Source organism: Ascidiella aspersa, chromosome 9 (assembly GCF_963924565.1).
Source record: "Ascidiella aspersa chromosome 9, kaAscAspe10.2, whole genome shotgun sequence".
NCBI lineage: Eukaryota > Metazoa > Chordata > Ascidiacea > Phlebobranchia > Ascidiidae > Ascidiella > Ascidiella aspersa.
In genome coordinates this window covers 9,004,754-9,026,842 of record NC_139455.1, presented here as the reverse complement: position 1 = coordinate 9,026,842, position 22,089 = coordinate 9,004,754, and the positions used below count along the sequence as shown (strand labels likewise).

Genomic DNA, 22,089 nt, shown 5'->3' with positions numbered 1-22,089 from the left:
TCATCAACAAATACTTTAATCATTCACGTTTTATCCGGGATGATATAAATTTATTCTGATGCTTACCGAACAAACTACTTCAGAATAAAAAAAATATGAATAAGAAGTAACTATAATCATGCTGAACTTATTTCTGTTTTAAAATTTTCGAGTTCATCTCATAGCATTCATTATACAGTTGACTAAATATTAGTAATAAGAATTATGACCTGCTTTGCACAACTTTGTTCAACATGATTCATTATATTAGCGCTAGGATTACATTGAGAAATGTAGTAAACTTAAATTTTGTTTTTCGTTTACAGCCAACCAAATAAAAGTTGATAAGTCTAACTTGAATAAAACGAATGTTGTTATATTTAGAAAAACATTGCTAGTTTGCTTTAACAAAAATGTATTTTTTAGTGTTTACCTTGTCGTTCAAAGCAATGATTGAAATAGAGCAGTTGCTCGAAATATTTCAACATTATTGCGAATTACTTTTCCGGTAAAATGTAATTCCGTAAGGCACCACTGGGGATCGTACCCGGGAACTCCTTTTTATTAGACAAGCGCTTTAACAACTAAGCCATGACGCCGCAGTGCAAAGAACACTTTCTAAACAATTTTCTACATGATAAATAGCGTTCGCAAAGTTGTAACAATTTTCAAGGAAATGCAAACTGAAACTAACCGAAGATTAAGTAGTTTTGCAACAGGTCGATTTTAAACTACAAGTTATAACTATACTTGTCCAATTGTAGTTGACAAAATATTTCTGCTCCAGGTGAGGGTGGAACTCACAATCTCCGCATTTCTCCGCTACTATTGTATAAGTACGGCGCGCTAACCGATTGCGCCACTGGAGCGCTGTACAACAAATTTCTGATATCTTTCAAATTTTAGATAAAATTAAAAAACATATAAGTTTTGGAACTAGAACGAAATAATTCATTACAACAAAAACTTATTCGACTAAAACATGAACTAATTAAACAACTAAATTATTTATGGATTTAACGTACATATGTTCGACACAACAAAACTTGTATATTTCAAATCATCTATGATCAAATTGCACAAAATATAAAGGATTGGAGATGCCGGGTATCGATCCCGGTACTTCGCATATGCTAAGCGCGCGCTCTACAATCTGAGCTACATCCCCGTTGAGAGCCATGCATTAATACATGTTCATCAAGAAATACTTTAATCATTCATGTTTTATCAGGGATGATATTAATTTATTCTGATGTTTACCGAACAAATTACTTCAGAATAAAAAAAAATATAAATAAGAAGTAAGTATAATCATGCTGAACCTATTTCTGTTTTAAAATTCTCCAGTTCATCTCATAGCATTCATTATACAATTGACTAAATATTAGTAATGAGAATTATTACCTGCTTTGTACAACTTTGTTCAACATGATTCATTATTATAGCGCTAGGATTACATTGAGAAATGTATTAATCATAAATTTTGTTTTTCGTTTGCAGCCAACCAAATAAAAGTTTAATAATATAACTTGAATAAAACGAATGTTCTAAACTTTAGAAAAACATTACTAGTTTGCTTGAACAAAAATGTCTTTTGTAGTGTTTATCTTGTTTATTAAAGCAAAGATTGAAATAGAGCAGTTGCTCGAAATATTTCAACATTATTGCGAATTAATTTTTCGGTAAAATGTAATTCCGTAAGGCACCACTGGGGATCGAACCCAGGATCTCCTGTTTACTAGACAGGCGCTTTACCACTAAGCCATGGCGCCGCCGTGCAAGGAAGACTTTCTAAATAATTTTCTCTAAGATAAGATACCGTTTGCAAAGTTGTTACAATTTTCAATGAAATGCAAACTGAAACTAACCGAAGATTAAGGAGTTTTGCAACAGGTCGGTTTTGAACTACAAGTTATAACTATACATGGCCCCTTGAAGTTGACAAAAAATTTATGCTCCAGGTGAGGGTCGAACTCACAACCTCCGCATTTCTCCGCTACTATTGTATAAGTACGGCGCGCTAACCGATTGCGCCACTGGAGCGCTGTAGAACAAATTTCTGATATCTTTCAAATTTAAACAAAATTTAAAAACATATATAAGTTTTGGAACTAGAACGAAATAATTCATTACAACAAAAACTTATTTGTCTAAAACATTAATTAATTAAACAACTAAATTATTTATGGATTTAACGTACATATGATCGACACAACAAAAACTTGTATATTTCAAATCATCTATGATCAAATTGCACAAAATATAAAGGATTGGAGATGCCGGGTATCGATCCCGGTACTTCGCATATGCTAAGCGCGCGCTCTACAATCTGAGCTACATCCCCGTTGAGAGCCATGCATTAATACATGTTCATCAAGAAATACTTTAATCATTCATGTTTTATCAGGGATGATATTAATTTATTCTGATGTTTACCGAACAAACTACTTCAGAATAAAAAAAATATAAATAAGAAGTAAGTATAATCATGCTGAACCTATTTCTGTTTTAAAATTCTCCAGTTCATCTCATAGCATTCATTATACAATTGACTAAATATTAGTAATGAGAATTATTACCTGCTTTGTACAACTTTGTTCAACATGATTCATTATTATAGCGCTAGGTTTACATTGAGAAATGTATTAATCATAAATTTTGTTTTTCGTTTACAGCCAACCAAATAAAAGTTTAATAATATAACTTGAATGAAACGAATGTTGTTAAGTTTAGAAAAACATTACTAGTTTGCTTTAACAAAAATGTATTTTATTTTGTTTTGTTTACCTTGTTGGTTAAAGCAATGATTGAAATAGAGTAGTTGTTCGAAATATTTCAACATTATTGCGAATTATTTTTCGGCAAAATGTAACTCAGTAAGGCAACACTGGGGATCGAACCCAGGATCTCCTGTTTACTAGACAGGAGCTTTACCACTAAGCCATGGCGCCTCCGTGCAAACAAGACTTTCTAAACCATTTTCGATAAGATAAGATACCGTTCGCAAAGTTGCAATAATTTTCAATGAAATGCAAACTGAAACTAACCGAAGATAGAGAAGTTTTGCAACAGGTCGATTTTAAACTACAAGTTATAATTATACTTGGCCCCTTAAAGTTGACAAAATATTTCTTCTCCAGGTGAGGTTCGAACTCACAACCTCCGCATTTCTCCGCTACTATTGAATAAGTACGGCGTGCTAACCGATTGCGCCACTGGAGCGCTGTACAACAAATTTCTGTTATCTTTCAAATTTCAGATAAAATTTAAAAGCATTTAAGTTTTGGAACTAGAACAAAATAATTCATTACAACATCAACTTATTCGACTTAAACATGAATTAATTAAACAACTAAATTATTTATGGATTTAAAGTACATATATTCGATACAACAAACACTTGTATATTTCAAATCATCTATGATCAAACTGCACAAAATATAAAGGATTGGAGATGCCGGGTATCGATCCCGGTACCTCGCACATGCTAAGCGCGTGCTCTACCATCTGAGCTACATCCCCGTTAATAGCCATGCATTAATACTTGTTCATCAAGAAATACTTTAATCATTCACGTTTTATCCGGGATGATATAAATTTATTCTGATGTTTACCGAACAAACTACTTCAGAATAAAAAAAATATGAATAAGAAGTAACTCTAATCATGCTGAACCTATTTCTATTTTAAAATTTTCCAGTTCACCTCATAGCATTCATTATACAGTTGACTAAATATTAGTAGTAAGAATTATTACCTGCTTTGTACAACTTTGTTCAACATGATTCATTATAATAGCGCTAGGATTACATTGAGAAATGTATTAATCATAAATTTTGTTTTTCGTTTACAGCCAACCAAATAAAACTTCACAAGTCTAACTTGAATAAAACGAATGTTGTTAAGTTTAGAAAAACATTGCTAGTTTGCTTTAACAAAAATGTATTTTGTAGTGTTTACCTTGTCGTTTAAAGCAATGATTGAAATAGACCGGTTGCTCGAAATATTTCAACATTATTGCGAATTACTTTTTCGGTAAAATGTAATTCCGTAAGGCACCACTGGGGATCGCAACCAGGATCTCCTATTTACTAGACAAGCGCTTTACCACTAAGCCATGGCGCCGCCGTGCAAAAAAGACTTTCTAAACAATTTGCGATAAGATAAGATACCGTTTGCAAAGTTGTAACAATTTTCAATGAAATGCAAACTGAAACTAACCGAAGATTAAGTAGTTTTGCAAAAGGTCGATTTTGAACTACAAGTTATAACTATACTTGGATCCTTGAAGTTGACAAAATATTGCTGCTACAGGTGAGGCTCGAACTCACAACCTCCGCATTTCTCCGCTACTATTGTATAAGTACGGCGCGCTTACCGATTGCGCCACTGGAGCGCTGTACAACAAATTTCTGATATCTTTCAAATTTTAGACAAAATTTAAAAACATATAAGTTTTGGAACTAGAACGAAATAATTCATTAGAACATCAACTTATTCGACTTAAACATGAATTAATTAAACAACTAAATTATTTATGAATGTAATGTACATATAATCGATACAACAAAAACTTGTATATTTCAAATCATCTATAATCAAACTGCACAAAATATAAAGGATTGGAGATGCCGGGTATCGATCCAGGTACCTCGCCTATGCTAAGCGCGCGCTCTACCATCTGAGCTACAACCCCGTTGAGAGCCATGCATTAATACATGTTCATCAACAAATACTTTAATCATTCATGTTTTATCCGGGATGATATAAATTTATTCTGATGCTTACCGAACAAACTACTTCAGAATAAAAAAAATATGATTAAGAAGTAACTATAATCATGCTGAACCTATTTCTATTTTAAAATTTTCCAGTTCACCTCATAGCATTCATTATACAGTTGACTAAATATTAGTAATAAGAATTATGACCTGCTTTGTTCAACAGGAAAAATTCGGTGACCTTTGTAAATAACATGATTCATTATATTAGCGCTAGGATTACATTAAGAAACGTATTAAACTTAAATTTTGTTTTTTAATTACAGCCAACCAAATACAAATTTACAAATTTACAAATTTCAATTAAATCTAACGAATTTTGTTAAGTTTAGAAAAAACATTATTATTAATTTTCTTTAAAAAAATGATTTTTTTGCGTTTACCTTGTCGTTTAAAGCAATGATTGAAATAGAGCAATTGCTCGAAATATTTCAACATTATTGCGAATTATTTTTCCGTAAAATATAATACCGAAAGGCACCACTGGGGATCGAAACCAGGATATCTAATTTGGTTGACAGGCACTTTACCACTAAGCCATGGCGCCGCCCTGGAAAGAAGACTTTCTAAACAATTTTCAATAAGATAAGATAGCGTTCGCAAAGTTGTAACAATTTTCAATGTAATGCAAACTGGAACAAAACGAAGAATGAGTTCTTTTGCAACACGTCGATTTGCCAGTTCGAAGACAGGTCGAAAAGAAAGAAAGTTGGGCGGCAATCGCATTGACCGTGATGGTGCATTTACTTGGTTTTGCCGACATTCCAGTTAGCATGTTGACTGTTTGCCAAGCTGTACGACTGGGAATGAGTAAGTCTATTGACTTCACTGTTTCAGTCCATCTCTCCCTTCGTTGGTAGTTTAGTCTGCGAATGAGATCATCGGCGGCCTTTTGTCGATCATGGTGGATTCCGCCTCGTTTTGTGTGCGAAGTAATTGCTAATATACTTCGTCCCAGCAAGGAACGTAGCTGCTCCGAAAGCCGCGGGGAATGTTATTCTTTGCAGCGGAAGTTATAGCCTTGCAGAAGGCGCTATAGGCGCAGTTAATGTCGACTGAGTTCGGGGACCGCAAGCCAACAGCTATCGCATCGAGTTGTTGACTGAATCTTTTCCAGATAGCTTTGCGTAAATTCCAACGCCTTATGGGATTCCCTTCGATAGGCTGAACTAACGCTGGAGTTAGAATCAGCGATGGACGATGGTGAGAATGGGGGAATATATCCAGTACGCGCCTTTCCGGCTTTGGCTCACCGGCGCAGCTCTTGAAAAAGGCCAGGTCGGGATTGGTGTCGGTGTTCCTGATGTTTACGATGGTAGTGTCTTGTACCTTGGATGTCAGCCACTCAACAGTTGTGTTGTCGTCAGACAGCGCCATCGCTGACCAAGGTATTCCATTCCTGATAAAGGTTGCGATGCCATGGTGCTTGTCCAGTGTGAATTCGGCCATGTGGAAACCCGGTATCTTCAAGACGATAGAGTTCGTAGCATGCGTTACCTGCAGAGAAATTGTCGCAACTTTGCTGTTGTTGGCGATACGTGTAATGACGCTGAATTTGGCAGCTGTAAGGCCCTTAACATTGAACTGTAGCAGCGCCAAGTGTTGGCTTTCGACGAACGTTGTTTTTGCCGCCTAATTGACGTGTTTGACGGCTTAAAGACATTGGTTTCGCTTATGTCAGCTACTCATAGGGGATGCCACGGACAGGCAGGGCCGGATTAAGGGTACTGTGGGCCTATGGCTATCTACCAGGGAAGGGCCTGATTTGGCAAACGAGGTTACAAAAAGTAGTGAAAATACATACATGAAAAATTAAAATTATTTAGGCTACTGCAAAATAACACAAACATAATATAAAAACATGTAATAAATGTAATTAAATGTCATAGACTCATTGTAAGTGAGCTGTGGGACCAGTGGGTCACTTTTGACGTTTTTGCATCTGCAGGTTTTTTGGTTACCTCGTAAAATAGGATTTTGAGGTCGTAACGTGAAGTTTAATCTACCCTTCAACATACCACAGCATTTAACTCAAAATGTAAGAAGAGAAAAGTTGAATAAGTGCACCTACTTCTAATTATTTAAAAAATCAGTCGTTTTAAATCAAACTAACTTAGTTAGTCATTGCAAAGCTTGTTTTTGGACTCCGCCGAGGTATTTTTTGTATTTGACTAATGTTTTGTCCCTACATTCGCCGAGATGATTCATAGATTTTTATTTTAATAATGCGTTACTATTGTTTGGCAAATACGCTGTGCATAAGCTAGCTCAGGGGCAGCGACCTATTTCTAGTCGCGGGCCAAAACCAAACTCAGAAAGTCCTCCGCGGCCGCATAAAATGTTAACTAAGAATTGTGTTATTAAAATGTTAGAACAACTGTGAATCAGGCGGGTCTCGGATCTTTTTTTGCGCCTAAAGATGTCTTTAATTACGTTTATGGAGGAAGTAAAGTGTTGGCGCAAATTAAAATTCGAGTCCACACCTATGAAAAATGTGATAAAACTACTTTGAGGAAAGGCAATACCCTTAATAGTTAATCTATTCAGCGTTTGTTAACCTTTTCAATTCCGGGCGCACCTGGCGAGCGAAGCAAGCGCGATTTTTTTGGTACCGGCATTTCTTTTAAACTTCTTGCAGTTTTTTATTACATTGCCGAAAATAAAAGATAAAAAAATGTTAAACTTTATATCATTAATATTTTTTACATACGTTTTCGGTTTGCCCGCAATGCTCTTAGCAGCCTTTTACGGCGCAACGGTAAAAAAGCGCAGAGCTACATGAAAAGACAGCATAAAAACGTAAACAAACCAGACGTAGAAAGAACATTCGCGCAAAGCCCGAAAATTTTTCGCTCTAACGTATAGTTAAAAAGTCAAAAATTAGGCCTATTTGAAATGGACTCGTGTCTAGTTTGTCGAAAAGGCGGCGGGCCGGATGAATTACATTGGTGGGCCGTAGGTTGTTGACCCATGACCTAGCTGAATATTGGCCTAAAAGTTGACCTTGCGTAACCCCGTAGCATACCTTGCGCGTTTTACAATGGAATGTTCTTTTGCAAACTCTTTAAGGAAATTGGGAAATCTCTGCACCAGGCATTACAAGTTAGTTGCTTGCCCAACAGCATTTGACGGAAACTTAAAGATTAGGCGAAGGTTATCGTCAAGTAATTGGCTGCCCGAAAAAACGCTGCCGCCGCACCACATGGTTACATATAAAGCAACACAGTAATGGACAGACCTTTATCCCCCAATCTTGCCACTCGCAAACGTACGATTAGGCGTAAAACTTCGCGAAAAAAAGTAATAAAAGGATACAATATTCTACTTTGAACATCCCTACTTGCGAGTAAATCAAAGAACGTGTCAGAAAAATGAGTAACTATACGTTACAAGAAAGGTCATAATTAAAATCACAAATTTAAGTTAACAGGCAAATTTTATAAATAAAGACACTTGTGTAGTTGGGTTTTGCAAACTACGACCTAGCTAGAGAGTTATGCCCAGGGCCACGGTTGAGAAAGCCTGTTCTTGATTGTAGAACAAAATAAAAATTCTGTTAAATGACATAATTTTACTTTTTTGCCTCAAAAATCGTTTTATTGTCTTAAATCCTCAAATATCTATTTTAAATTGAAAGAGGAAAACTTCTAGCGTTAGCGTCTAGCGTCGCCAGATCACACTTAAACGGTTGCCAGCGTTAACGGCAAATTTCCTCGTTCCGAAGCAAAAGCGTCAAAGTGAAACTGTTTCAACTTCCGCAGCCGAAATTTTAAAAACGTTTTGTGTTAACGCCAGACGCGTCTAGTGTGGACCAACCTTATAAATGATGTCATCGACATTCAAACCTCTAACAACATCACTATCTATGCTTAAAAGGGAATCCAATCATAGGACCGAAATAAAAACAACATCAACGTAGCAATAAAACACACTTCTAAATAAGAGCAAAATAGGACCAACACCTAATAGTCGTAGTACCGTCTAAATTGAAATAAGTCCAAGACCCAACAGAATAAGACCTAAATAGCCAGAATAAGGCCTAAACAACACTTTATCTATCCTCAAACCTCACCCCTAAGTACATCACTAACTCCCCTAATAATTTTAACACCTATCCATTTTCTAACACCACCCATTACCCACCAATAAGCCCAAACAGGGCCAAAAATCCAATGCAAAAACAGCGGCGCCCCAATGGCGCCGGTCAAACTAGGGCGTCCGAACGTCGACACCAAATCGGCCCATGCCAGGCCTAACACAGCGCCCGATCGACCCATACCCTCTCCCTATAGTTTCAGGGGTTGTTTTGCCCATTTAAGGCAATATTACGATGAATTTAGGACGTATTTTGACAGATTTAGGTCTTATTCAGACGATTTTGATCTCATTCTGTACTGGGCAGTAATCTGCGTATTTAAGCTTAGTGTCACTGGTCTTTATTCTATGGGTTTATAAATTTTTCTGTTTAGGTATTGTTGCTTTTTAGGTTTTATTGTGTGTTCCTCTTAAAAGTGATAGCACAGAACGTAAATAGTTCTTAAGTCGTTTGCAGCCAAAATGAAACGATTTATATACCTGTACTTGTACTGTACTGTATACCTGTACTGCCTTACAAACAATTAACCTCAAAAAATTGAGGGCCGATTTTTTCCAGGGCCTAAGGCTATAGCCTGATTAGCCTATTGGTTAATCCGGCCCTGCGTACAGGCTGTCTTTGTATCCCCCACTACATTCGTCAAGATGATTGCTCGATTTTTGTTTTATTAATGCGTTACTATTAGCCTACAAATAAGCTGCATACACCGCTGAATGTTGGCCTAAAAATGACCTATTGAATAACCCGGTAGCGTACTTTATGCGTTTTACGGCGAAATGTTTATTTTGTAACTGAACGAAAAGGATTCAATATTCTACTTTAAGATCACTACTGACTAGTCGAAGCAGATGTCAGAAAAATATGTTACAACACGTTACAAGAAGGGTTTACACTCATAATAAAAACACAAAATTAACTTAACTGGAAAATTTTGAAAATAGTGACACTTTGGTTTTCGCAATATATAGCTGGAGAGTTATGCCGGTGGCCCCCCAATGACCGCTCCGTAGCTCCCCAAAGGGGCCGAGGGCTACGGTTGAGAAACCCTGGCCTACTAGTTCGTCGTTCAGCCATTAATTCTTGATATTTTACGCTTACGCCCGATCCATTTATTTTTTATAAAACAAATTAAAAACTAGTTGAAACCGACAGCGGGACTGCCTTAGGAATTATTTTATCAATAACAATTCAATTTGACGAAGCTTACTCAATATTGTCCAATTGTAAGCTTACTTATAAAATAGCTTGGAAACGAAAAGTGTATGAGAAAAATCGATGGTAACATAGCTTCTCTGAATGTCAAGGCCTAAAATAAGCAAGAATAGTGTCGTTTGAAGCGAGCCTGATTTTCGAGTTTTACTCCGGCCAAAAAAATATACCGACTCTAGAGCTTATGTTCGACACCATCTACGTAATGAAAATAGGATGGATATACAGCAATTCACTGATAACGGTATCATATAATTACAACCCACCAAATTTGGAAAAATGGTTTGGAAAATATTTCACTGTAACAATTAATTTAGTATCTGGCATAAAACGTTTACTTAGGTGGCGAAAATATACAAAACATTCAAAGCTCATATTGTCTTCCACGTCCGGTGCAAACGTAACCATCTCAGTTTGAGGTTTGTACAGCGACAATTCCGTGAATTTTCAACACACGAATTGTCGCATTAAAATATTTTAACACTATTGACATCCGCTATTGCTAATTAACTTCCCCTAAATCTAAATATTTAGTATAAGCTAGACCGGCTTGCATGTGCAAAACTGAGAAATTCGTTACTTGTGTCAAACATACATGCAGCTACTAAATTTTCAATTTGTTAAAGCTAAGACGCATATTACGTTTCAAAATCAAAACTCTGTCTTGACAGGATGGATTTGATGATTTTTAACACTATTTTTTTAATTTTAATAAGCAAGAAAGCAATCTACAATTGGTGGTGCCTACGGTGCACTTTACAGTCGTTACATTTGCCCTATCCATTCTATCACTTTGTACTTATGAATGCTGCTAAAACGTGAGCATGTATGTAATGTAAAACAGAGCCTTTTAACCGGTGCGCAATAAACCGTTGTCAGGAATGTCAGGTGCACTGGTGGCAAATCAAAAAATATGTCAAACATAGATTTTTATCACTTTGTACTTTTTCTATCGACTTGCATATGCAATAAAAGTTTAATCAACTAGCAGGGCAATGTAGGCTAACAAGAAGTTGTACGAAATTCAAGAGTAATACAGCTATACCAAAAAAAATTCACACTCGCTTCGTTTGTCAGGTGCGCCACAACATTTTGTGATGCCGTAAGGTGCCTCAGACGTCAAAAACCTTAAAAACCGCAACTAAACTTAGTGCACATCTCTTAAATGTAATGATGACAAATCAGTTTTTATTTCTTAGGTATGGTATTGCGGCCCGCTGGCGTAACCAATATATGTCATACGGCACTCAGCAAGACTTGAGTTTGACACCCCTGTTCTAAAGCATTTCATAACACTCAAATAGTTTTGTTATACCAGGGGTCTTGTCCCTTTTTAACAGGCCATCCCAATGCTTTTGTAATGCATTTAAACCAGGGTTTCACTTGTATATTTGTGAACTATATTGCACGTTTTCTTGTTTTAGATTTAAACTACCCGGTATGACCAAAGAGATTATAACAATGAGGACAAACTGTGACGTAGCCCATTGTTCTACTTTCGACAGAGTTCCGCTCTAGTGCATAATAGTAAAACGTAAACAACTGGGCTTGACTTGTATGTTGGTGAGCTAAAATTTTGGAGCAACCGGCTTATATATATTAACGTTCGAGATTTCTGACAGGTTAAAAGTTATGTTTGAATTAGGTGTAAAACTTTCATTGCCGAGTTTCGTGTAAACACACTTAAAAATGCCTGTAGGGCATACAATATCAGTTGACCATAAGTACTATATAATATGGTTAACACACTCGTTGGCGCGCCAACGTCGTCCAGTTAATGACTGGGAAGCGTACAACGCGTTGCTGTAGAGTAGACCAGTGGTTCCAAACCGGGGTGCCGGAGAGGAATTTACATTTTTTATTATTACTAGTAAGCCTTTTGGTACAACTTTTTGTGTTTGCTTATATATATATTACAATAAACAAAATATTACAATATTGTTTAAAGTTATTTTTATTGCCCCAGTTTCGTTTATTTTAGCATTACAGTAAAAAACAGTAGGGATCTTGTAATATATTCAATTATTCTTTATTTTTGGTGTTAAGGAATATTACCATTACACATTTTGGTACTGGATATAGGGTTCGGTGAACACAAACTTAGTGTGTAAGATTGTTCATTTGAAAAAGGAAAGCACCAGATTATGCAGCTTTGTAATCTGTTGAAATTAAATGTAACAATAACCTTTATTCTTTTACTACCAGTTATCCAATCAAGTTTAAACTGAATGAAGATATATATTTAAGCCGTTTACAAGATGTCACCTACTTCTATACATGGGCTTTGATATTCATTTAACTACATCCTCCAGCAGTTAAGCTCCAAACTTTTGTTATCAGCTATTAGGGAGAAAAGAGATGAGAAGCACTCAAGGTAAAAAATACTTTTCGCAAACTTACATTGAAAATGACAAAAAATATCTATTTCAAACAGGGCTGCGGAGTCGGTTAAAAATAACCGGAGTCCGACTCCGGTTAAATGTGGCATTTCATTGAGTCCCAAGTCTGGCCCTGACTAAACAGCCTGTTTAACAATGGATATTCAGCTATACATATAGGGGTGTCATATAATTCATTCACTCATAATACATGGTTGGAAAATATTTCACCACATGCTATATCCAACCTTTACAATTTTCAGTTGGTGATCATATCAGTTTACTGCGCATGTCAGACTTGGGAGTCGGGTAGTTTTACATGGTCTTACTCGAGTCCCGAGCCTGACTCCAGCAAAACAAACCGACTCCTCGAGGCAGACTCCGCAGTCCTGATTTCAAACCTGTACAATATGCTACCAAGTTCTGTGTGGATTTTTTTTATTTACTCTAAATTAAGCCACTATACTTTTACAGTCTATAATTTATTTCATGAAATTTATTCAGAATAAGTAATAACTCAACAACTCTTTTGACGACAAAGTAAAAATTTATAAATATTTTATTCATATAAAACAAAACATATACTATGTAATACACACTTGGAAATATAAATATAATAAATCAGTGCAAAGAGAGATAATTTAATAAAATTATAAAAAACATTTGTAATATATTGGTTGATAAATTATGTTCTTACAGACGCTGTTGACCAGGTACTACACAAAAGAGTACAATACTGAAATGGCCTCTGGAATCTGGTGTCAATAAAGAACTTTATTCATTCCTTAAATTGATTGATTCCTGCCATGTTTAACCAAATAAATTTTAAATAAACATTATTTTGTTTTGCTTGCCTGAGTTTGCATATTAGGTATACCAAGAAGTAGGAAAATAATGACACTTTTAACAAGAATTGATTACTTAAGACAGGGTGGTCCAAAACCCAGGCCCGACATCATTGTTTGTGGCCCGCGAAGCACTGTTGAATTATTGTAATGCGTACAGGGTTTATTTTAAATAAATATAAGTGACCAACAATTAGTGAGCATACTGCAATGGTTTGGTTAGGGTTACATTTTTCCGATTACACTATTAAAGAAACCAGTTTACTATAACTTGGCAAAAAAAGCCTAATTTTTTGTAAGTGTCAGACAGGTTTGAAAGTCGTAGTGCGTCCTATATGGAACTTTCTAAAATGGCTGTTTTGCAATGCAAGTTATATTTGTGTTCACTTATAAATGCAGTCTTTTTCGAAATAGTGTTGTCAAATATGCAATTTTGCGTGTTTGGAGCGCACCATTCTGCCAGTCTGATTATTATCGCTCGATTTTATTTGTGCACAATTTGGTGATAGCAGAAAGTTTGTGCAGTTTATATATCTTTCGACAGTTACTTTTTGACAATGCTTTGTGCCGTCATCTGTAAACCCCTTCATGCTCCGACCTAACGAAAATTGTTTATCCGCTCCTGGCATGCATGTAGCCTGCTTTGTGGCCCGTAAAGAATATGTAAGAAATATTGTGCAACCTTGGACCACCCTGAATTAAGAAATCAAAATCAAAAGCCCAAAACAATTGCCAGTAGGAGTTTGTGTAAAGCTGTGTCATATGTTATCCACAAGAGAATAAAGTTTCACAATAATTAATAGGCTTCTTGCAGCACAACAAATGGTAAAATGGTGGAAAATTTGAAGGAATTTATTGTGTTTTACTCTTTAAATAATCTGCTCATTCTGTGACCAGAACTTTTTAAGTGGAGGTTCCCAATCAGTTTTCTAACCTGTATAATAAGAAAAATAGTGTAACATACTAAAATAAAAAAAATATTTTAAATAAATAAATACTTAAAATATGCCAGTAAGTCACAAACAAAACATTGGTAAAAGTACTCGGAAGTTTTGTATAACTAGACCAGGGCTTTCCAAACTGGGGGTTGCTCACGGAGTTAAATTTTAGACAAAGTGCTAAATTTAAAAAATTGTTATTTTTTTGTTTGGTATGTTAGTGGCAAATTATGTAATGCACATTACTTCAATAAATACATGCCAAAGCAGACATCAAGAAATGTTTTGAAATGTTAAACCTAGTGGGTCAAAAAGTTTAATACAATAAAAGCAGTCACAGACTGAAAAGTTTGGGTAGCCCTAAACTAGATCGGCCTAAACTTTACCCATGGACAAATGGCAGTTTGAAGTTTTGTTTATTAATAAAATAAATACTCTATAATGGTTTGCATTACACTATGATCTCATTGTCACAATAATCTTACCAGAGATTTGTTGTATCTTTGAGGAATAGACTGACTATTTTTTTATTTTCCCAGTGTACTGCTGATATGTCTTTAAGCAATGTCCAACATAATCCCAGAATGGCTGAATCACAGTTATAGACGAATATGTGTTCTTATTATAGTTTAACTAGTAAATACGAGCAAGTTCTATAAAAATAAACCAAGTGGAGAAGTTTAACATTATAATAACATACTCCAATACTGAGCAATCAAATATAACATAATTTGAAAAATTATTAACTGAATTCAGTGACATTTGGTAACTACTGATTCCATATGTAACTACCTTTTTTAAATGTAACTACAAATGCTAATTGCTTGCTTCACTCGCATAAACAGCACACCACCAATAATATTTGCTAGTTAAATATTACACACAGCAAACTGAGGTGCAAAAACTTTTTGTTTGAACGATGTTTTCAAAGAATTTGGTATGAATTTTCAGTTTATGGTATCAATTTCAATGTGTCTTAATTTGTAACACTGGAACAAGTATATATAAGACTATTTAGAGCAGCAGTACAGCATTAATTTATTTTGCGCACGGAACACTGGAATACTAAAGAAAAATTACTGTATGGAAAGTATTCTTTAGGATAAGGATATATTTGCATAAAGAACATTTCCTAAATGAGCAATGGCTGTTACCATTTACCAAGCACAGCAAATTTTTTTATTTAAATTAAATTGGTATACAACCAAATATTACTCCAGCTTACTTTATGTAAGAAAAGCTAAAATTACCACCAAGGGGCAGACAAAATTTGCACTTCAAAAAACTGTTCGCAAGCTGCATAGCACTACTGCGCCCCACCGCTAAATTTGGGATCTTAAACAGTAGTATAGAAATAGATACATTTGTATTCCAATAGTAATGTAAGGCAGTGGTTCGCAAACTTTTTTTGCGACACCCTCAAAAAAGAATTTTGATTTGCGGCACACTTATCAAATTTGGAATTCTACAATTTTTAGTAAAATTTATACACTAAAGCCAATTCATTTATGGGTTTGGTTTACCAAAAGTTTCTTTTTCTGTAATACGCTCTGTAGTGTACAGTGTACAATGCAAAATACCTATATCATTTACATTAAGAAGCTAACAATTAACACCGCCATACAGTTAAGTTTAATGAGTTCAGCACCTTGAAATTAACAACAAACTAAGTGATATTAATTTAATTTATACGCCAATTCCTCACATAAATCTTAACGTAGAAAGTAACGCAAAAAACGGTCATTAAATACCGCATACCGCAACGGGTTACGGTGCGGGTTTGAGTTTCGGTTGGTAGAGCATTATTATTAATAATAAAATAATGATGTGCGTTGCGTTATGCGGCATTTGTAGACCGTTTTTTGCGTTACTTTCTACGTACCAAATGGAAAGAGCCCCGAAATCAACGACATAGCTCAATCGCGTACATTTTAACAGTAACACGCCTTTCAAAAAAGTACAGTAGGGTCCTAAGAAAGTGTCATGCAACTTGTGATAACCTTGCCTGTCCTACCAAGTCTATTTTGTAAACAGAAAACGGTTTAAATTAGGACTAGGGGTCATTAAACAACAAATTACGCCAAAAGCGTACATTTTTATAACAGGCTTAAATGGGAAAGATGATGTTTTTCTTAATGTGAATCAGACCGTGACGGCTGTCGAAAGTAGAATGCATTGCTTAAAGGCAAAAGAAAAAAGGCAAAAGTGAGAGTTTGTCCTCATGGTTATAATCTCTTTGGTATGACGTAACTTTGTGATTTATTCTCTGTCGCAAATTAGGATATAATCATGATGTAACCTTTCCAAATGCGTTCAACTTGTTATTTTGTTTATGTCTGGCCTTCGTGTTACGTCATAATGCCACAAAAGTGTCATGATGTTTACCGGTTAAAACCGGTCATTCTACTAATTTCTACATTAAACGTGGCGGTAAAAACACTTGTGTTTTATGGCTTCAGAAATCTAACTGCAAGTTAACACTTCTGAGTTTTCGGACTGAAAACAATGTCGAAGTATTTCTCAAAATAACGGGCACATTATTTTTGTTCGTGTCAACTCTAATTTTCTTGCGTTCCGATGAGAAAATTATTCTATTATCACCATTGCATATAAACCTGCAAATACGATGCAAAAAGGGGTTAGGTTAAATGTAATGTGATCAAGAAAGACGGTGTTCAACAGCATTTTGACTATATATTTTTGCATTTTATTACCAGAGATATGCTAGCAAGGGCAAACGTAAAGTTTAAAGGGCGTAGAAGTTTGAAGTGACAAATTTGGAGTTTCGAACAAATCGACTGTAAGCTAATATAGGCTATAGAGTTTAAATTACGGTAAGATACGGAAAAGATGAGCATTTTCGCGCTGTATTTTTTTTTCCTTATTAACGTACCCTACTATGCTCAAATAGTTAATTGGCATTAAAATGTAGTCGGTTGTTACTGCGAAGCAGAAGCGTTTGCGTTGTAACCAGGTAAAAATATAGAAGGCTAAGTAGATTGACTGAACTTGATTTTTGAAATCAGGACAGAGGATAAACAAAACAAAGGGCTATATATATAATTGGCCGAGGTGAGGTGAGCTGACCTAATTTGACTTGATAATGACATTAATAGGTTGTAGAGAGTAAACTTGAACGGCTTAAGCTAAGACAGGTCTGACTCCATGTGTTAAGGTTGCGTGTTCCAATAGCTTAGCCAGAGCAATAGATTAAACGTATTTGTGTTTATTGAATTACAACAGAACGGCAATGAAGCCAAGGGTCCAGTAACACCGGTTAGCCTGATCAGCGTTGTTTCCCTGTATAAGCTTTTGCCAATTCCCTTTAAACACATAACGGTTGGTAATGAAGTCTGTTAGCAAACATATTAAAATTACTTCTGCAAGACATGTAGACGGGATGTTATAACCTTTCTATGTTACTTGACAGTGTTAAAGTTTTACGGTGGCAAGAAGAGCCTTAGACACCATATAAAGAAGTGTTGCAAACAAGTCACTTTAAAAAGACTTAAGTCCAAGTCAAGTCTTAAATAAATAACAATTAAAGACCCAGGCAATGTTTTATATGAATTTTCAGTTTAAATGTTTGTTTTTATGTAGATACTATAGGTTTGAATGCCAACAATGAACAGTCGAACATCAATTTTTGTTTTTACAACATTTTGCAGTTTAGTTATTGCCTTGCAATTAATATTCGAAAAGGTAATAAACAAGTTGTTTCGGAATGGGTTATTTCACAACATCTTTCGTGTATAACAGCCTTATTTGTTGTTTTATGCCCGCTATAAAAAACTAAAAATCGTCGCAATAAAAATAATACATATAAAAATAACAAGCTATATCAAAAATTATGACCTTTGATTTGTTACCACGATAGCAACGACTACAAATTAGCTCGCTTCTGATTAATCAGCAGACTTAAGGTTGATTTTTGCGCCGAATGCAATTTTATCAAAACTCGATTTTGATAATTGGGCCAAGTGAATAAAAGGCCGCACTTAAATATTTTGTATTTGGGTCCAGATTCGTATGTGTTGATGATTAAAGAAACATTTTTTCGCCAAATTATCAGTAACGTCTTAATTTGTGCAAATTGAATTGCTTTTCTTATGTTACTACATTTGTGTTACTGATCTTATTGGTCAGCCTACTATAGTCTACTAGAGCCCCTTTCGTTGTAAAGCGCTAATAAATGTACGTGTACAATGATTATCCACGGAGTCTACTGCAAGTAATATATATGTTTCCCAACGACATAAATGTTTTTATATTTCAGAATTTTATTGAATTGAGATTTGGAACTAAATTCAGGTAGGAAAGATTTAGTTTTTTTAATATCGTATAAGCTTCTTTGTAAATGTTAAAATACCTACCAGTTTTGTTCAGCGACGCCTAATTGAGTATTATGATAATTGTATAAAGTTCGTGTTAAAAATAGGAATTTTCCATACGATACGTCATTACCATACACAAACAAGCAGAATGAGATGAAATTAAAACGTTTAAAGGGGGAATATTCCAGGATTTTATGTCAACATATACCTTAGCGTTAAGAGGTTTAGTTACCTCCAATTGTTATTTACATTTTTTGTTATTAAATTTACCTTTTAAGACAGCAATGCGAATATAGGCTATTTGTTTTAACATGCAAACTTGAATTTAGACATACAGTAGAGCATTAAGAACAAATAAAAAATGTATAGCCTACATGGTTTAAACTATTGGCGTATATCAAGTTACGAGACGGGTTGACCCAAAAATTAAGGTCAAAATACGAAAATATTTTGAACAAAAAAACTAACAATGCGTTTTTTCTATTGAGGCTTTAAGTTACCGATGAGGTATACAATGTAGGTTGTAAAGATGGTTGAAATCGGGAAAAACACACAACATGCCATTAAATAAATTACGTTGACAAAATGTGAATCGGTATGTTTTAGAGTTTAGCAATTGGCCGGTATTTCGATCATATTTTAAATACGAAATACATTCGACCGAAATGCAAAAATGTTTAAATATTAGGCTGGTTTGTTAAATTTTTGTTCGGGAGAAGGGTACAGGGCAGAGAAAGCTTTGTGTGTGTAACGATGCCAAAATCGCGTGCAACTTAAAAGAAAAACAGAAGAGATTCGCGCGCAGTGCGAAAACAATTTCTATTTTAGTATTTAAAACAGGCTAAAAATACAGTTTGGCGGGATCATGACTAGATCCTTCCCTGAAAAGAGTGTTTACGATACAACGAAACATGTAGAAACTCGCCCTTGTTTTCGTTTAGCCTATATGTATTTAAAGAAAACTTAGCCGCGGGCCGGATTAAATCGCTCTGATCTAAATGCTTTCCGCAACAAGAGTAGCACTTATAATGATACGACCTGCGTGGAAACGGGATTTAATCGACTGGCGTGTTATAAAATGTAATGCCGTATGTTACAGCCGATAGCCATAAAAGCTAACTTTTTGAATTTTTTTCTGTGAGAGACAACAATTTCATTCCTTAAAACAAATAACTTGGGTATTTTTGTCAAATCCAACTGTTCCAAACAGCAGTACGGTAGAATTCGCTTATAGTGAAACCTAAAGTAACCAGGAAATATATGTGACTATAGACGAAGTCAAGGTAAATGACAGCAGATGCACAGTAACTCGCAAAAACGCACCAGGTTGAACCTGGGGCGGCATTATGAACAGTTCCTCTCTCGCTAAGTTGCCGAGCTCGTTTAAGCGAGGGATGTACAAGCGAGAATCTCGCCAACGCATTTGGTTTTACAAATGGTCCTCGCCAACATCCTGCTATAACAATACGCACGCTTAACAGAATGCGTCAAAATCACAAGAAAAAAGGTCGACTGACTCAGCAAAATTGACGCAAAAACGTTGTTTAACTCTTTTTTTCGCGGAATCGCTAGCTGCTTTTGAATGTTCAATTTATTATAAAACAGTTTTCAAGGTGAACCACATGAATTTAATAAAAAAAGGTTTTAGAAAACAACAATTATATCTATTTAAGATGTAAAAACAATTAGTTATATTTTTATTCATTTGTACCTTATTTAGGTAACCGTAAACATTTCGGCAATAAATTGCTTGGTGCAACAACTTACCACTAACCGTGGCACTTTAAAACTGTAGTTACAACATGCTGCTGGTTTTATACCCTTATGACTTTCACCAGGAAAATGTGGAACTGAATTGACAGGCTTTGTATAAAGTTAGACTCATATTCACTTAAAAATGTTTAAAATGTGTTACTACTTTACCGAAAAAATATTAAAACTTAGGGAATACTGGAAAAAACAAAATAGACCAATTTTAACATTCCTAAACCACCATTAAGTCTTGTATAGCAGGAGAGTAGAATGGGAACCACAGCAGACAGAATTGTATAGATTATAGATCAATTGATGAACAAACACAAATGAGTCCTGAATCATCTTACTCGAAACAAACATTTTTTTCTTTAAGGTCAAAACGTATCTTTGATACAATGTCAGCTGAAAAGCTTTGGTAAAAGCAATTTTCCTTGAATAAAAAGAATTGGATTGGGCTGAATTTCAACCCTTTGTTTTCGAAAATCTAATTTCAGTGACTTTGTTTGTGTTCCTGATTGCACTTCTGGCCTTAAGTGTTTCTTTGGATGTTTTAATACTTAACTATATTATAAAATATTATAAAACAATATGATAAGTTCTATACATTTTCCTTGCCTATAAAGCTCATTTTATTGCACAATAAATATATCATGGCAGCCCCTGGGCCACTGCCATACCATGTTATTATTAAACTTCAAGTATAACCGTTATTACTACAAAAATACTATTTTAATGCGAAATATACATGTCTGAATAGCAATTAATGAAAATTTGTTTTCTGTTACAAAAAATGTTCATATTCTTGCATTAGTTGAATATTATTGAATATATTTGTTCCAAGAGCTTTCCGATAAGCAAGGAGTCGAACCATTTGACTTTTCTGGTCCAGGTTCGGTTCGGATTCAAGATTTTTTCGCAATCGGATTGAGTTTTGGTTTCGGTTTCAAGCAATTCTAAAGTTCCGATTCAGTTCAAGTTCGACTAAACTTGTTTTCAAAATCGTTTCATAAAATTCCGATTCGGATACAATATTAGTTGCGTTAAACCTAATAATGTAGGTTAATAGGTTTAGTTTTTGTTTAAGAGGATGTGACGCAATAAAAACAAGCATATGTACAAAACAAATAGATGGTAATCGATTAGTTACATTTAGGAAAGTTCGGAGAAATAAATAGTTGTTCTCACTGCAAACGAATATTTAATACGTACCATTTACTTTTTCTTTTCATCTTTTTTTCTTTTCTGATTTTTCGTCTTTTAAATATTACATTACGTAACTCTCGTAACCAAATTGCCTATAAGTAATTTTTTACCGATTTTAAAAGTTTTTGCTTACGTCACTCCTTGTTACCATCCCCATCCATAGAAAATGTCCTTAGATCAATTTTAGGTCATTCTCCACGCGCTTGTGCAAACAAATGACTTAGGCACTTTTTCTATGGATAGGGATGGACACAAGGAGTGACTTAGGCCAAAACTCTGAAACTAATAAAATAATGATTTAGGCAATTTGGTTATGAGCGTGGCGATTACAAAGAGCTTCATCAAAAATTTTAGAAACTTGTATCACTGGAATATATTTATAGAGTAAATTTGTGTACGTTGGCCCTATTACAGTACGTTTCAGCAACCAGCTTGGGCTGTTTTACTGGCATTTCAAGCGTTGAGAAACTAAAATTCATGACCCGCCATTCTCTGATGTGTTCAACCACGTGCTTGGAGTTTTGTTACAACAAGTATGCTGTTGTTTGTTTAACATTTAAAAACCTAATTG

The 22,089-nt window shown here is 35.0% G+C and overlaps 7 non-coding genes across 7 annotated transcripts; all 7 read right to left on the bottom strand.

Annotated features, from left to right (window-relative positions):
- Positions 1-758: 758 nt before the first annotated feature.
- On the bottom strand, positions 759-848 carry Trnai-uau (transfer RNA isoleucine (anticodon UAU)). Its single transcript is given in 2 exon segments — positions 759-794; positions 811-848. It is a non-coding gene; the product is annotated as a tRNA-Ile (tRNA).
- An 831-nt stretch (positions 849-1,679) lies between these two features.
- On the bottom strand, positions 1,680-1,751 carry Trnat-agu (transfer RNA threonine (anticodon AGU)). Its single transcript has one exon. It is a non-coding gene; the product is annotated as a tRNA-Thr (tRNA).
- Positions 1,752-1,932: 181 nt separating this feature from the next.
- Trnai-uau (transfer RNA isoleucine (anticodon UAU)) lies at positions 1,933-2,022 on the bottom strand. The gene is given in 2 exon segments: positions 1,933-1,968; positions 1,985-2,022. It is a non-coding gene; the product is annotated as a tRNA-Ile (tRNA).
- An 836-nt stretch (positions 2,023-2,858) lies between these two features.
- Positions 2,859-2,930, bottom strand: Trnat-agu (transfer RNA threonine (anticodon AGU)). Its single transcript has one exon. It is a non-coding gene; the product is annotated as a tRNA-Thr (tRNA).
- Positions 2,931-3,428: 498 nt separating this feature from the next.
- Positions 3,429-3,501, bottom strand: Trnaa-agc (transfer RNA alanine (anticodon AGC)). Its single transcript has one exon. It is a non-coding gene; the product is annotated as a tRNA-Ala (tRNA).
- Positions 3,502-4,032: 531 nt separating this feature from the next.
- On the bottom strand, positions 4,033-4,104 carry Trnat-agu (transfer RNA threonine (anticodon AGU)). The gene has a single exon. It is a non-coding gene; the product is annotated as a tRNA-Thr (tRNA).
- A 181-nt stretch (positions 4,105-4,285) lies between these two features.
- On the bottom strand, positions 4,286-4,375 carry Trnai-uau (transfer RNA isoleucine (anticodon UAU)). The gene is given in 2 exon segments: positions 4,286-4,321; positions 4,338-4,375. It is a non-coding gene; the product is annotated as a tRNA-Ile (tRNA).
- Between the last annotated feature and the right edge of the window lie 17,714 nt (positions 4,376-22,089).